Source organism: Mustela putorius, unplaced genomic scaffold (genome assembly GCF_011764305.1).
Source record: "Mustela putorius furo isolate JIRA1106 unplaced genomic scaffold, ASM1176430v1.1 tig00003875_pilon_pilon_pilon, whole genome shotgun sequence".
Lineage (NCBI taxonomy): Eukaryota > Metazoa > Chordata > Mammalia > Carnivora > Mustelidae > Mustela > Mustela putorius.
This window is the reverse complement of record NW_025422026.1, coordinates 8,951,265-8,966,045: the sequence shown is the minus strand read 5'-3', so window position 1 is coordinate 8,966,045 and position 14,781 is coordinate 8,951,265. Positions and strand designations below refer to the sequence as shown.

The window sequence follows — 14,781 nt, the reverse complement described above, 5'->3', positions numbered from 1 at the left end:
AGGAGCACAAGCCCTACTTCAGTTTCCCTGTGCGGAAAGTGTTACTCTTTGATGCGTTAGCCTACGCAAGAACACTTAGCTTTTCATTACCAAAACTTAATAAAGGCTTTGATTAAGAAATAGTGCTTCTAGTGCAGGCAATTTTTTTCCCTCTAATAAACCCAAGCAACATATTGTCTTTTGTGTCTCTCCATCCTGTGGATTGCCTCCTGCTGCCTTTCCCTCGGCCTGTGCCCCGTGTGTGTTCCTTTCCTCCTCACCCTCTTTTCCTTTTCTCACTGTCTGCTCTCCCCCACCCCCACCGCCTCACCTCTTCCTCTCTCTTTTCTCTCCTTAACACCCCTTCCGTGAGCATTAGGTATAAACACAGGGTTGAAAACCTGCGGCCCTCGGAAATGGCACTTGAATGAGCGTGTGGCAGGGGTCTCCCGCTTGCTGATGTGCGCTGGCTCCAGCCACGAACCTTTAGGTCAGGCCTCAGTGTTAACTTTGCTGCTCAGATTTAAAGGTCACATTCCCGCAACAAGGAACCACCCGCAATACGTCCTGGTCCAGGCTCTAAGTCTCAAGAAGAAGAGAATGGTTTTACTGCAGACTACTCCCCAACTTCAGAATTAGCCTCTAGAGGAGTCTGGAAGTTGGCAGAAGCGAGGGCGTGGGGAAGGTGGTGGAAATAGGAAAGTAAGTTAATAAAGGAAGGGGGATGGGGTGGAGGGAAGGAGAGATATGAGGGCGCTAATGGGAGGTTTGGCAGGAAGGTGACACTTGTCACGCGTCTCCCTAGTTAATGTTCTGGCTGGCTGGCTCCTGGAACGGGCCGTCCGCCTGTTGTGCTGGGAGTGTGGGAAGGGAGAGCCTTCCAGTGCCCAGAGCCCTGACCCTTAGAGACACCCTCATGTTCTCAGTGACCACGTCAACAGGGCAGTGACGAGAAGGCATGAGGGCCAGGCAGTTGCTTTGCTCCAAAATGTCAAAGAATGAGCCATTTTTGAGATGGACCCACCTGAGGATTTTGTAGGACTTCTAGGAGCTCCAAGGAGTTCTCAGAATGACGGTCTGTGTTGTAGGATGGTTGGCACTGTGATTCCTGTGATCCCGTGATGACACATAAGTAGCAGTGGGTCAGCACTGCCTTTGGGGGACTCAAATGAGTCATCTGTGTCCCGTGGGGCCTGTCCTCCTGTGTCATGCCGCACATGTAATTTCCTCTTCTGTTACTGGGCAAGGACCATGGGGTCAGACAGTCAGAGCTGGAAAAAACCTTTGAGGTTGCTTAGTGCAGTGGTATTCAATTTTTTTTTTTTTTTGAGAGAGCTCAGAGCCCTGTCTGTCCATTTTCACTGCTTTCCCCCCAAGATGGCCTCATAGACACATTGACAAAAATACAAGGCCCCTGAGAACCCACGCAACGACAATGATTGATCTTTTTTTAAAAAATTAAAATATACTTGGCATCCTAAAACATGGTATAAAGTAATAATGCACGTTGATTTGATATCTTTATGTATTGTAATATAATTGTCATTATAGCAATAATTTGCACCTCTATCATGTCACATAATTATCAATTCTTTTTAGTGGTTAGAATAATTAAGATAAAATCTTTTAGCAGGTTTGGTGATTATCATACAGTGTTGTCTATATCCCAGAAAACTATTGGCATCATCCACGCGCGCCCACCCATCTCATGTTCACACGGGGAAACTGAAGAGCAGAGAGAGGGGTGACCTCACCCCCCACCCCCAGATCTCTGAGACTTTGAAAGGTTCCTGTCCCAGATGCCCAGATGACTCTGGCTCCTTCTTCAGATCTCAGCACACATACCTTTGTCTGGATTTTTTTTCTGAATACTAGACCCCCCACCCCACTGTCCAGTGTTAGATGCCCTGTTAAACCTTTTTATAGAACCTTGTATTTACTCTCCTAAGAACAAACCATACTGTAATGAATGATTGCTGTATCTTTGCCTATGTGTATGTGTGTATGCATTTTTCCTGCCAGGTATAGCTCCTTGAGGGTTGGGGTCCCTACTCTTTTCTCCATATTTTGCACTGGGCTGTGCCCAGAGCTGCTGCAAACACATTAATGTTGATGGAGAAAGGATTCCAGCTTCTTGATTTAAGTCTCATACCCCCCTCCCCTTTTTTTTTCAATATACCTTTGTGAAGAGGCCAGCCCATTTCCTGTTCCCGGAAAGAATCAAATTGTGGTGTGATTATAGACTCGATGTCTCTTCTTCCGCCATATCTTTTGGAGAAGCGTGCAATATATTTCTGTGATGAACCAAAAATCTGCTTCACATGATATTGATAGATCTTTGCATTTGTCACACCGGGATGGACTGCTGCAATCGACTTTGTATGAATGCGGAATAACAAGCTACATCCATCACAGGGCCCAATTGAAATGACAACGCAGATGTCTACAGTTTATTGAGTTCTTAGTGTGTCAATGACTCTATACATTTAGCCTATGAGGCAGGCATTGTCATCCCCATTTTACAGGCATAAGACCTAAGGTTTTGGAAGCTTGTGTAATGCACACTGCGTGTAAGCTGGACTGCCTTGCCCATCTTGATGCCTGGGGCCTGAGCCCTGTGCCTTCCAAGAAGAGAATAACGAGGATAGGCTTATTTAGACCAACAGCTGAAAGGCAGCTACATAAATACTTTCTAAGTATCTGAAGGATTTTGGGTGGGGGAGAATTTGCCATTTAGTTGAGAAAAGAGCAGTGCGTGGACCCATCCCATATAAGCATCGGAATGGGACCTGCTAAGAGTCGCCCAACACAGCAGCATGGCTGTGCCAAGGGCCAGAGTCTCTGCTGTGAGGCAGAGCATCAGGGCGAACCTGATGAATGATGGGGTGAGGGAGAGGAAGGGAACCGGGACAGGAAGAATCACAGACTCCCATTATGTCATGCTGCGTTCAACTTGGCACATTGTTCCTCCCCCACCTTGGCTCAAAGTTCAGACGTCCCTGCCAAATATTTCTATCGTTTGCACAAGTACATAAAATATTGTTAGGGTTTAAGCGGAAAGGATACTGATTCTCCCCCCCGTGCTCCCCTTCCCTGCCCCCTAGGTCAGACTCCTCTGGAGCCGGGTGGGCAGACCTGGACTGGCCAGATGGGAGCATGTGTAGTTCCACTTCTTGCCATGTGGTGGTGCTGTTCTTTTAGTTATCTTGGCTGCAGCAGTGGAATATTTATTTTCAGTGAGTAATTTGTTTATCAGGAGGTTATTTTAATCTAATTTTGGCCATATTTGCTATTCCACACTATCTGTACTTCCCAGCGTTAGCAGCTTGCATGTCTTGAAGGAAATTAGCTGAAGATGGTCTCAGAGGCATTTGCTCAGCCATTATTTAAGGGAGCTGGGAGGAGGCAGGGTGAGTGGAGCCCTGGGTTGGAAAAGCCTCTGGAATTTGTTTCTCCCCAGTGATGTGAGCATGATTGAGCAGGACTTATGGAGGGCAGGGAGCAGCCCCAGCAGCTTTTTTGAGGGCTGCCTCTGGAGAGCAGCAGCGAATCTTGCTGTTCCCTTTCCCCATCTCCCTCACACCCTCACACCCTCCTGACAACCTCTCTCTTCCTTGCTTTTGCGGCCAAGGCCAAAGGCACCACTTAAGGGAAATGCCTGTCTGCCTTCCCACGGCCGGCAAGCATCCCTTATCCACTTAATAATATGCTTCTTGAATTGTTTACTGCTGCTCCTGCAGGACGTAGGAAGCAGGGTGGGGTGTGGAAAGAGAATGGGCTGGGACCTGCTAAGAGTTGCCCAACACAGCAGCATGTCAGTGCAAAGGGCCAGAGTACCTTCAAGGAACAGTGATCATGGCTATTGATTACAGAGCTCTGGCACTTACTAGGCACCTTGCATGCCCATTTTACATACAAGGGACGTATTAGTGAGAAAGGTTCATGAATTTTCCCAAGGTCCCCAACAAGGTCAGCAGAGGGCTAGGATTTGAACTCCGTTATGACTGTCTCTAAAACAGAAAACCTTGGGGTGCCTGGGTGGCCTGGTCAGTTAAACATCTGCCTTCGGCTCAGGTCATGATCCCAGGGTCCTAGGATCGAGCCCCGCATCGGGCTCCCCTGCTTGTGTTCCTCTCTCGCTGTCTCTCTCTCTGTGTCAAATAAATAAATAGAATCTTTAAAAGAATAAAACAGAAAACCTTTATCTTTCAAAGCTGATCTGTGCCCTCCACAAGAAACTGGGGAAACCTAGACTCTGCTTTTTGATGCCCTGTGTGCTCTTAAATTACTTTTTCATCGTTGCACTTGATTTCAGCTCAGCTCTGCAAAAATGGGAGGGCTCCACAAGATGAGTAGTTTGAGAACGACTTAGAAGAAGATCCCCTCCCCCCAAAATTGAGGAAATGACACATCTTCAGCAGATAAAATAGAAGCAGAAAGGGGAGGTCCTGATGAATGATGGCCTGGTCTCTCCCTTGCTACCCACTCTTTCCCTGGCTTGCTTTATTTATTTGTTTGTTTGTTTATAATTGAAGTGTAGTTGCCATACATTCTTCTCTTGATTTCTGACGTACGACATAGTGATTCCACAATTCTGTACGTCATGCAGTACTCGCCGTGATGAGGATAGTCTGTCCCCATCTGTCACCATCCAACATCATTACTATATTATTGGTCATATTCCCTACACTCTGCTTTTTATCCCCTTGACTGACTTATTGGAAAACTCCCTTCCGTGGCTCTTGATTGCCTCCCAAGAAACTTCCATGGAAGGTCCTCAGGGCTTAAAGGAATCAAGTTTGAAAACTTCTGAAATAATTATTCGCAGGACACTCTCAGAGCTCAGTCTGTTGTCTGAGATTGTAGTTTAAAGATGTGTGGACATGCCCTTCAGGGAGTTTGAAGACTCTGCTCATTTTTACTATGTGGTTGTCCTGGAGGAACTTTGAAGGCTCTTGGGATTAAGAGACTTAATTAAACAACTGAACCCGGTCTCATTAAATGGGGGAGTTTGAGCAGCCGATGGAGAAGATCATGGTTAGTAGTGTGGGCAGGAAGATGGTGAACCACCCTCCCAAGACAGCCAGGCTGTTCAGGGTACCAGCACTGCATCCAACGGATGTGCACGTGGTGTTGAGTTTTTCCTGCTGGACACAAAAGTGTTGGCTACATAAAATCTTGGAACTGGTCCCAGTTCTTACACCATGCAGGGTCCTGTCTTACAAGAGGTGATCTTGGACTCAGGCGGTCATGTAAAACTAGTTCTGTATCCAGAGCCTTCTCTCTGGCTTGATGATCTGCCTGAAGGTTCTTCCTCTGAAGGCCTCCTCGGGGAGGCTCAGGGTCATGTATGAAGGGTGTTTATTTGCTCAAAGCTCAAACCTCTTACTATCTGAGGGGATAAGACCTGGTGGAGAACAGTGTTTGCCCTGTGGTCTCAAAGCTGGCTCTCAGGAGACTGTGGATTCCATTCTGAGCCTCTCGAGGTGCATTGCTTAGTGACTGTGCTGGAACCATCTCATCGGTAAGGCAGGAAACACGATACCCTCCAAGGAGACCTAGATTTAAATAAGGTGCTGGACATGTAGTGGGGGGAATATAACACTAGACCTTAGTAAATCTCTGTAAAGATCATTTCTCACTTTCCTATCACCACCATTTTGGAAAATCCTGGGAGTTTCAGGAATTGGTCCCATAAAAGCATAAAGCTTGTTGCAATGTAAATTCATCTTACATCTCCCTGAGTGTCCAAATGATGCATCGCTGTTTTCAGCCTCCGTTCCCTCTAGAAGCTGTTTGTTGAATGCAGCATCACTGAATGAACTGGCCCGTTCAGTTGACCCACATACCCTCATTTCCTTTCCAGTCTAGGGAATCAGGGGTTAACATTCAGGATTGCTGAGCTCTCAGTGTTTCAGATTTTAGAACTTGTATCATCCTGGCGTAATGAATGACTGGCTATGGATCAACAAAGATAGAGTATCGCAGAGATTTAAAGAGATAGACAAAAAGATAAACATTTCCCCGCTCTGAAGGGGCACGGGGGCTCCTTCACCACATTCAGGATTGACTGCACAATTACTCGTTTATGCCGAGGTGTGAGTCAGGTGCTTCCTACAGACGTCTGGTATTAGCAGTTTACAAAGCACCTTTTCATGTATGATCCCATTTAATCTTCACGGTCGTCTTGCAAGACAGATAAATATTTAACTGTAGTATAACAGTGGTTCTCAACGGGAGTTTTGTCCCAGAGGGGCCGTTTAGCGAGGTCTGAAGATGGTTTTGGTGGCCATGTCTGCGGGGTTGGGTCTCTTGGGGCATCTCTGGGGGGCAGAGGCCAGGATATTGCTGAACCTTCTCCAGTGCACAGAACAGCACCGCCCCCCCCATCGCCAGGGAAGAATACTGTCCAGCCCCAGAAGGCAGTAGTGCAAGGTTGAGAAACTGTTCTGTAGGGAAAACATGGGGGCCCAATGAGTTTGACTTACTTGCCCAAGATTTTGTATCTTTTTTTTTTTTAAATTAATTAATAAGTAAAATTTGGCCTAGTCGAAATCCTGTGCAGAGGCACCACGCAAACACGGATGACAATGAGGCTGCTCTGGTGGCAACAGGAGTTTGAGACTCCATTTTCCCTCTCCCTTAGCCCCTCCCCCAGCCTTAGGGGTGCACAGCAACCACTGCCCTACCCCCCACCCCCACCATGAGACCCAGAGAACACCAGACCCTGTCCTGGCATCCCCAGACTTTTGGGTTTCTCTGCAGCCATTGCTTTTTTTTTTTTTGAATAGGGGGTGATAACAGCCTCCTTGTGGTGCTTCAGCAAGTGTTGGACCGTGGAGGCAGCTGGAGGTGTAGAGGCCACTTAGGAGGCTACTGTGGACACAGTCTTCGTGGTAGGAGAGAGGACCCGATTGGATCACGGGGGACGGGGAGTCAGGTTGCAACCAGTGAGCACAAGGTTCAGGTCCTGTGATTTTATAGTGACGGGCTGCTCAGGCTCCCCGCCTTCCTCCAGCGCCCCCTCCTGGCCCGGAGGCGTACTGCCGCAAAGCCTGTTGCACCATGTTTGCAGGGCTTGGCAGGTGCGTTTCCCCCCACAGTCTGTTCCCAGCCAGAAGCAGGGGATGCCGACAGACTGATAGCTCTCCTATCAGTCCACGGGGAAAGGCAGTGGGGAAGGCCTCAGCTTTCTCCTTCCTGGTGTTAATCCTGGCTTTCTTTGTCAAGTGTCATCGGATAAGTTGACAGTGGAAAGACAGTCAAACCAGGAAGGTTTTCTGCAGGGACCCAGAGGGGACATTGTCTTGTCTTGGGCCTCCCAAGTACTTCTTTCCCTACTGAAGCGTAGACTCAAAATAAAACTCTGGATGGACAGGAAAACTGGAAACATTTAGGTTTAGACAAGGGCTTTCTTGCAGAGATGCCATAAACAAATAACCAAAAGGAGAGTGAAGGCACATATCAGCATGATGTACCCCCTCCACTTTTGCTGAACCTGCCATGATGAATGTGCAAGTGGTGGAGGTCATGCATTCTGATCCCTGCCCTCCTTTCCAGTAATCCCCTACTGTTCTCTCTCAATTTTTTCACCTGGATTTAGCTGCAGACTCTTTATTTGTACTCACCAACTTTGGGCTTTTCCACTTGCTGGTGCTCTCAGGATTTCTGGAATTTGCTGCCACAAGAGCTCTGTTTCTTGATTTCTTCCTGTCTTTCAGGTTCAGTACTAATATCCTCTCCTCAAAGGGTCTTCCCTGGCCACTCAGTCTGGAGTAGTTGTCCCCTGGTCATTCTACCATTGCCGTTTGAAAATTATTTTTAAGATTTATTTATTTATTTCAGAGAGTGAGAGACAGAGAACGAAGAAGAGCGTGCGTGTGAGCTGGGGGAGGAGCAGAGGGAGAGAGACTCTCAAGTGACTTGCCACTGAGCATAGAGCCCAACGTGGGGCTCAATCCTGGGGCCCTGAGATTTAAGATCTGAGCTAAAACCGAGAGTCAGATGCTTTACTGACTGAGCCCCCAAGCGCCACATCTACCATTACTGTTTTATTAGCAACATAGCACTTGTCACTCTCTGAAATAACCTATATTTTCTTTGCACTACTTGGATCTGTGGCTCTTCAGCTCTGCCCCTGCCCCCCACCACTCCCTGCCATGGGAAACAAGCCCCTTAATAGAAGAGACATGGTCTATCTCATCCCTTGCTGTAGGACTCCTGTGCCTATGCCTGGCCCATGCTGGCACACAGTACTTGCCAAGTGTTTGTTGAATGAATGAATGGTGGTGCCTTGGGTTTTGGGTGAATGAGCATGGTTTTAGTTGACAGTTTACCGAGTGCCTCGCCACTGCAGGATCTGGCTTTCAGGACAAAATGCCTCTGTATGTTTGCCAATGCACAGCAAACCTCTCAAGTGATAACCCCTTGCAGAGAACAAATTTCAGATAGTTTTCAAACTAATTGAAAAATTAATCATAGTTCCTCAAATCTAAGCTGTCATTGACTGTAAGATGCACCACTTTTTATGTGCCATGGAGTGAAAAAAACGCTGCCAGCTGTAATTGAAACACCGTTTTTGGTAAGAGGCACTTAATTTTGGAAATGCTAACCTGGGAAAAAAACACAAGCCTCGGAATGGATAAAGTGCAGGATGTGATTGATCCTTCTCGTGGGATGCCGAGTACTGAACTGGAGGAGTTTGGTGTCCAGAGTGTGTCCGTGATGGTGGTGCACCCCCTCCTCTAGCATTGCAGCCCGATGCCCTTCCTTAGACTTGGTTCCCACCAAGGGCCCGCGGGAGAGGCAGGTGTGAAATCCGAGGATTTCCTCAGAGTGGTACCGCATAGGAATGCCTATGGTTTGGGAATGTCTCTGTGAAGAGGTATTAGAAGGAACTGGTGATTAACGCACAAAAGCAGTAGAAGACTCTAGATTTAAAACTGCTGCGAAGGACATTCTCTAACGCTTTCTATTTTTGGGGCTCATGAAAAGCCTCTTTCCTTTTTTTAAAGGCAGATTTGCTTGAAACTAAAATTTACTGACAGTCAAGTTTCCTGAATACACAGCTCTTCTACAAAGAGGGAAAAAAATGGATATACCTGTAAGTTAATTCAGTGTCATTATTCTTATTTGGGCTAATGATAATCGAGTAGAACTTCCAGGATCAGTGACATTAAGATTAGTTATGCCTCAGTACATGGATGGCGGCTCCTCCTTTGTGAGAGAGCCATGGCTGCAGCTGCCGGGGAGGGGGGGAGCCAGGAAGAGCTGCCTCAGTCTCTCCTTCCCAGCAGCACCACTCATGTCTGGTCCTGACTTCTGGGCTGGCCTCATTGAATCAAGGGCTGAGTGACAGGAAGACTCCAAACTTCTCCTCCCGTGACCTGAGGAACTATGTGCCACGTCCTGGGGCCTTTAAAATCTTGTCAAATCTCCAATTAAAAATCAACTCTCTCCCTAATTTGGGGGATTGTGGGGGCGACAGAGAAGATGGAGGGGAGGGTTGGGTGGAGGGGCCGAGCCAAGGTGACATCAGCAGAAAGCCAGGTGTCCCCTCAGACACCTTAGGCTTCAGGTGTTCAAATGGCTTTATCTCCAGTAGCCTTTCAGAAACCTTCCTCAGGAAGTTGGTTATTCTGGTCATAGGTAAAAGGCTTCTTCTGGGCACACAAAAAAGTGTAAACTGTCATCGCTTCATCATCAAAAGCTTTGGGAGTAACAGTCTGGGGTGTAAGCTTTGGAGGCAGATGGGGAGTCCCATTGGAATCTGGAGAGGTCATTTGTAAGCTCTAAGGGCTTCGGGAAGTTTTCTGACTCCTCTCCGCCTCTACACCTTCATCTGTAAAAGGAGGACAGTCGTGCTTATCTCAGAGCATTTTCATGAAATAAATGAGATAATCATTTAAAATGATTAGCCCAGTACTGAGCACATAGAAAACATTCAGTAAATAAATACTCGGTAATTGTAACTGGTGTTATTATGGGAAAGTAGGCAGCCTGTTGTTCATATAATATGATTTATAAGTCTTGGTAAAAGCCTGCTTTGTCCAGAAATATCTTCTAAATTGACTCCCTGAAAAGACTACAAAAGTAATATGTTGCAAGGGCAAGCGTATTAGCTGTCAGTACCTCGAGTTTTAATAATGTCTCAAAGGTGGCGTTCTCAGGGGGTTATTACAGAGGGGGAGTGCCGTGTCCAAAGTGGGTCTCTCAGTGTGGATTCCTGACAGAGATCAGGCGGTGTTTGTGATGGAATTGCTCGGGGTTGAGGGACACAGTGCAGAGAGGGTTTGGAAGCAAACCTTGCTGAGTAAATGGGAGTTTGATCAGCCCAGCACAGTGGTCTTCTGTTCTGAGAAGGGGCCACTATCCTGAAAAGGACTAGCTGAATTGTTGGTAGTTTGTATGAATGGGATTTTCCTGAAGTTCCTGAAAGAAGCGGTAAGGCTATTTAATTTCCCTAGACAAGGACTCCCTGAGACGGTAATGTCAGAGTCCTCTGTGTGACTGAAGATGACTTTGTTCTCAAGAGTGACGGGAGCCGGGAGTCCTCGTGTTAATTCCTGGTCAGCTCTGCCTTATCCAAGGCAAGGGTGCGCTCATCACCTCTAGAACATTATCAGTTAAGAGGATCTTAGCACACTAACCTGTCTGCTAGAAAAGCGCTGGCGTAATGGGACCCAACTGAGGTAACTTTTGCCAGAGAGGGGAACAGTAAGAGTCTACAGTTTGGGCTTTTCTGCATGCACCCCTGGGATAAAGTGAGCTGTGACCCTCAGGATGTCTGGATGGGGGTGTCTAAGGACAGATGGGCAGCAAAGTAAAGCTGGTGGGATATTCTGGGGGGAGAAGTCATTACGTAGAGATTGAAGAAACTCGGTATATTTTATTTATTTAGGAACTTTCCCTTGGGCAGTTGTCACTGGTCAAAGCTATGTGACGTTTGATGTCATCCTTATGGGGAAGGGGATTATCATTCACGGAGCACCTGTCCTGTGCCCAGTATTATGCTATGCACTCATCCCCTATAATAGACTTGGGAGGCTGATGTTGTAATTAATCTTTTTTCATCTTGCTTTAGTCTTTGCAGATGATGGCAATCTAGTTCAGACTGGCTAATCAGCTTAAGGAGGGTTACACAGCTAGGAACTGGTAGGACTCAGATTCACAGCAACAGCTCCGTGACTCTGGAGCTCCTGTTCTTGATGAGGCTGCCGCAAAGAATATGTTCACACCTTTGACCCTTTGGCATTTTATTGTCTAACAATAGAGGGGACATTGGAATAATAAATGGATTTTGCTTCTGTTGTTAATGACAGTCCCAGCAGGCAACAGGTGTTGAACGCCAATTATGTGCCCAGCATTGAGCTATCAAAATTATATATATTATCTCATTTAATGTTCTCAACAGCTCCCGAGGAAGGGATATTATTAGTTTTGTCATTCAGATAAAGACTTAGTGATAGGATCGTGAACCCATATGTCCCAGGCCACACAGCTAGAAAGCGGTGGAGCTCCCGGCCAGGTACGAGGAGTCCCAGAAGTCCCCGTTGACAGCAGGCCCAGCAGGGCCATGCAGGGTGTGTGTGGGACTACGGGAAGGATGAGTTTAGAGTCTGCACTAACTTGTCTGTCTTGTTGGAGAGCCGTTGGTGTTCTTTTGTTCAGCTCATTGCTCTGCTGCACCTGCCTACTCGGCCTCTGTGAAGCCATTGCTTCACCCTCAACGGGCTGATGAAATCCCCAGATACGGGAAATGAAGAGCAGAGAGGAAATTTCCTTTGGTTTTGCCAAGGGGCAGTGGCAGAGGAGTGGGCCACTGGCAGGTGTAATAATCTGGGCCACAGAGCATTTCTCCACTAGCCCGTTGTGGGAAAGAATCTGCCCCGGGAGAAATTCCATCTTTGGGTCTTGAAGGTGTCTAGACTTTCCTCTTTAAAAGACAAACATCTTTGTAGAGATGATCTGGATCTCAAATGCCTTCGGGGGTAGTAGGCAGGTGATTCACTTTGGAAGGGGACGGGGTAAGGTTGAAAAAGGTGAGCTGGTTGCTATGGCAACCTGGGGACCACTGGCCCTGCCCACAGGCATTTACAACATGGCGTGACCAACAGTCTACGGACCTGTCAAAAGGTAGCATTTTTTTACCCCTCCTGATTAGCAGAGTTCATCGTAGAGAACGTGGGGATTAAGGACTACAGAAAAGCCTAAATCAAATCTGAAAGGTCTAAAGCAAATAGAGTCCTCACTCTCTTCCTGCCCCTTAAGTCCTAGTGCCATCTTGGCAGAGTCCCCTCTAGTTATTCATTGTTTTCTTTTTAGCTGAGTGTGAAAATCTGCTGCATCAGTGGGGTCTACACTAAAGAAAAACAAAGCGAAACAAAACCACATTTGAACCTCAGAGAAGTAATACCTGGGTTGAAAATAAGGATCTCACTGGGTCAAATTTGAGACTGATAATTAGCTACAAGGAAGACCTGGTTCAGGAGGATGCGATCTGGAGAGGCCGAGGCGGGAGGCTATGGAAGGATGGGTTGGAGGGAAGGTCAAGGTTGCGTCCGTGGATTTGCCAAAGGAAAGCTGGCCAGAGAGGACCGTCAGCAGGATGGAGAGCGGGCACTGAGGGTAGCCGTGCGAGGAGATGGGATGCGGAGGGAGATGTAAACTCAGTGCCTCTGTCTGCCCCTCCTACCCACATCCGCCTACTAGTTAAGATCAACCAATCTGCTTGAGAAATCAAACGATAAAGTATGGAGCAGGAATTTCCAAGAAAAATTGGAAGAATTGGAAGAATTCTTAGCAAGAATCCCTTTATATATAAACAGACTTCAGGGTGGCTGGTCGGGTTTTGAAGAGGGTCGGGGGACCTGGAGCCCTCTCCTGCTCCAGATCCTGAGCTCACCCAAAACCTTTTCTCCTGGCTCCTTGACCACCCTCGGAGAAGTGTCGTTTCTCTCTCAAATCGTCTGGAACTCCCGCACGTCGCTGATCTCGGTGACCCTCATTTCCTTCTTTGTTTCTCCTCCACATTTACCCTCTCAGTTTGCTGAATCTCCTCTTGTAGGGTCTCGGTGGCGCACTGACTCGTGCAAGATTCGGTGAGGCAGTCTGAGAGAAAGACTGACGGACGTAGGGATGGTGGGCGAAGGGGGGGTAGCCCTTTTAGATGTTAGTAAACATGGCCGCTTGCGGAGGATTAACAGGAAATCATGAATAAAATCATTAGGATTTAATAATGACTTTTTCTCTGAGACAATTAAAGATTTTTTTCATTATCCACCCCCAAAGAGAGTGGGGGATGAAGGTCATTAAGGTAACATGTTTTTAGTCTCCTACTCTTAAAACAGGTACAAGACAAACCTCTCCCTCCCCTCAGGACCTCTGTGCACTGTTTTTTTTTTTTTTCCTATTCTGGCATTTTTCCAGCAGGCAATACTCTAATACCTCCTACTTAATCCCCAATTTTCTTTTAAACATCAGATATTGGATAGGCTGGAACCTCATTTAAGCAGTGAAGGACTCTGGCGCTCTGTGGCTGGGACCAGCCAACGAGAGAAATATTTTTGATGCAAAAGAATAATTCAGTAAAGGAGGTAATGAAGGAGATTTAAACCTTTCACAAACACATCAGTGGGCAAATAAAGCTCATTACTCTCAGTTCAGGGTCATGGCTGAATGAAATGTAAAAGTGGGGGAAAAAAAAACACCCAACAGTACAAATGGGTCAAAAATCTCCGTGGGGCTCAGCCAAGCCTGACAATTTAGAATTTGACAAACCTGCAGAAAAAAAAATTCCTTTAATATGAGAAAACCCCTCTGGCATAAAGCACTGAATTTTTATGTTATTTTTTCACTTATGTGCACTTACACGGTCTTAGGGAAAAATCTGACTTTGAGCTGAAATTTTGCTTCTCCAATTACAGCTCAGGGGATCTCTCTCACACACATTCTCGGCCAGAGGCCTTATGTTGTCTCATAAGCTGGCGTGAAGGGTTTGGGTAATGGAGAAATGTAGTAGTGAGAGCAGAGCTGTAAGAGTTGGGCATTCATGGTGACAGTCTGTCTGTTACAGTCCTGCGATATGCCTGGCCTGCAGGCGCAGAGGTGACCAGCCACCTGCTGGAGAGTTCCGGACTCTGACATGTTTGTCCACTGAGCCTGTAGCCCGGCCGAGGAGGTTATGCTGGAAACGAGCATGTGTTAAGTGCTGAGAGAGGTCTCTTGGACCATTCTTCCCTCTGTGTGTCCTCAAAGAGCATTTAAAGCACATCTTGGGAAAATCTGGGTATTGCGCACTTATCCCGCAGGATGTGTGTCTCATGGGAGGGCTCCACCAGGAGCCTTCAGTTACCAAGAAAAACTGTGGTAGTGAAGATGTGAAGGGAACCAGGAAAGCCCTCTGTTACATTTCCCCATCAGATGGAAGAAAGCCCCATACCACATCCCCGCGGGGGAGACTTCCAAGCACCGTCCAAACATTGTCAGGGTCCCGTTTTCCCAGTACCACAAGGAATCCGCTTTCTCGTTGGGTAGCCTCGACTATGAGAAATTCCTCCTGGGGCGGAGCCAGACCTTGAGTCTCCAGAATCTGACTTCCATGCTCTCAGGGAAACACGCAGCACATCTGTGGCACACAACAGTCTTGCAGCCACGTTGTCTCATTCAGTGACTTCTTCCCAAGCCAGGTCTGGTGATTTACTCAGCCCAGTGACTGTACCCTAAGTCTGCTGAGATTTAGCAAGGAGGAATGGAAGTCTGGTAGAAAGGTTTCTCTGTGTCTCTCTCTCTCGCTCATTCTTT

At 47.1% G+C, this 14,781-nt stretch overlaps 1 protein-coding gene across 1 annotated transcript in view; it reads left to right on the top strand.

Annotated features, from left to right (window-relative positions):
- Positions 1 to 14,781, top strand: part of AGBL1 (AGBL carboxypeptidase 1) — a 727,538-nt gene that overhangs the window by 123,413 nt on the left and 589,344 nt on the right. The window lies entirely within an intron of this gene.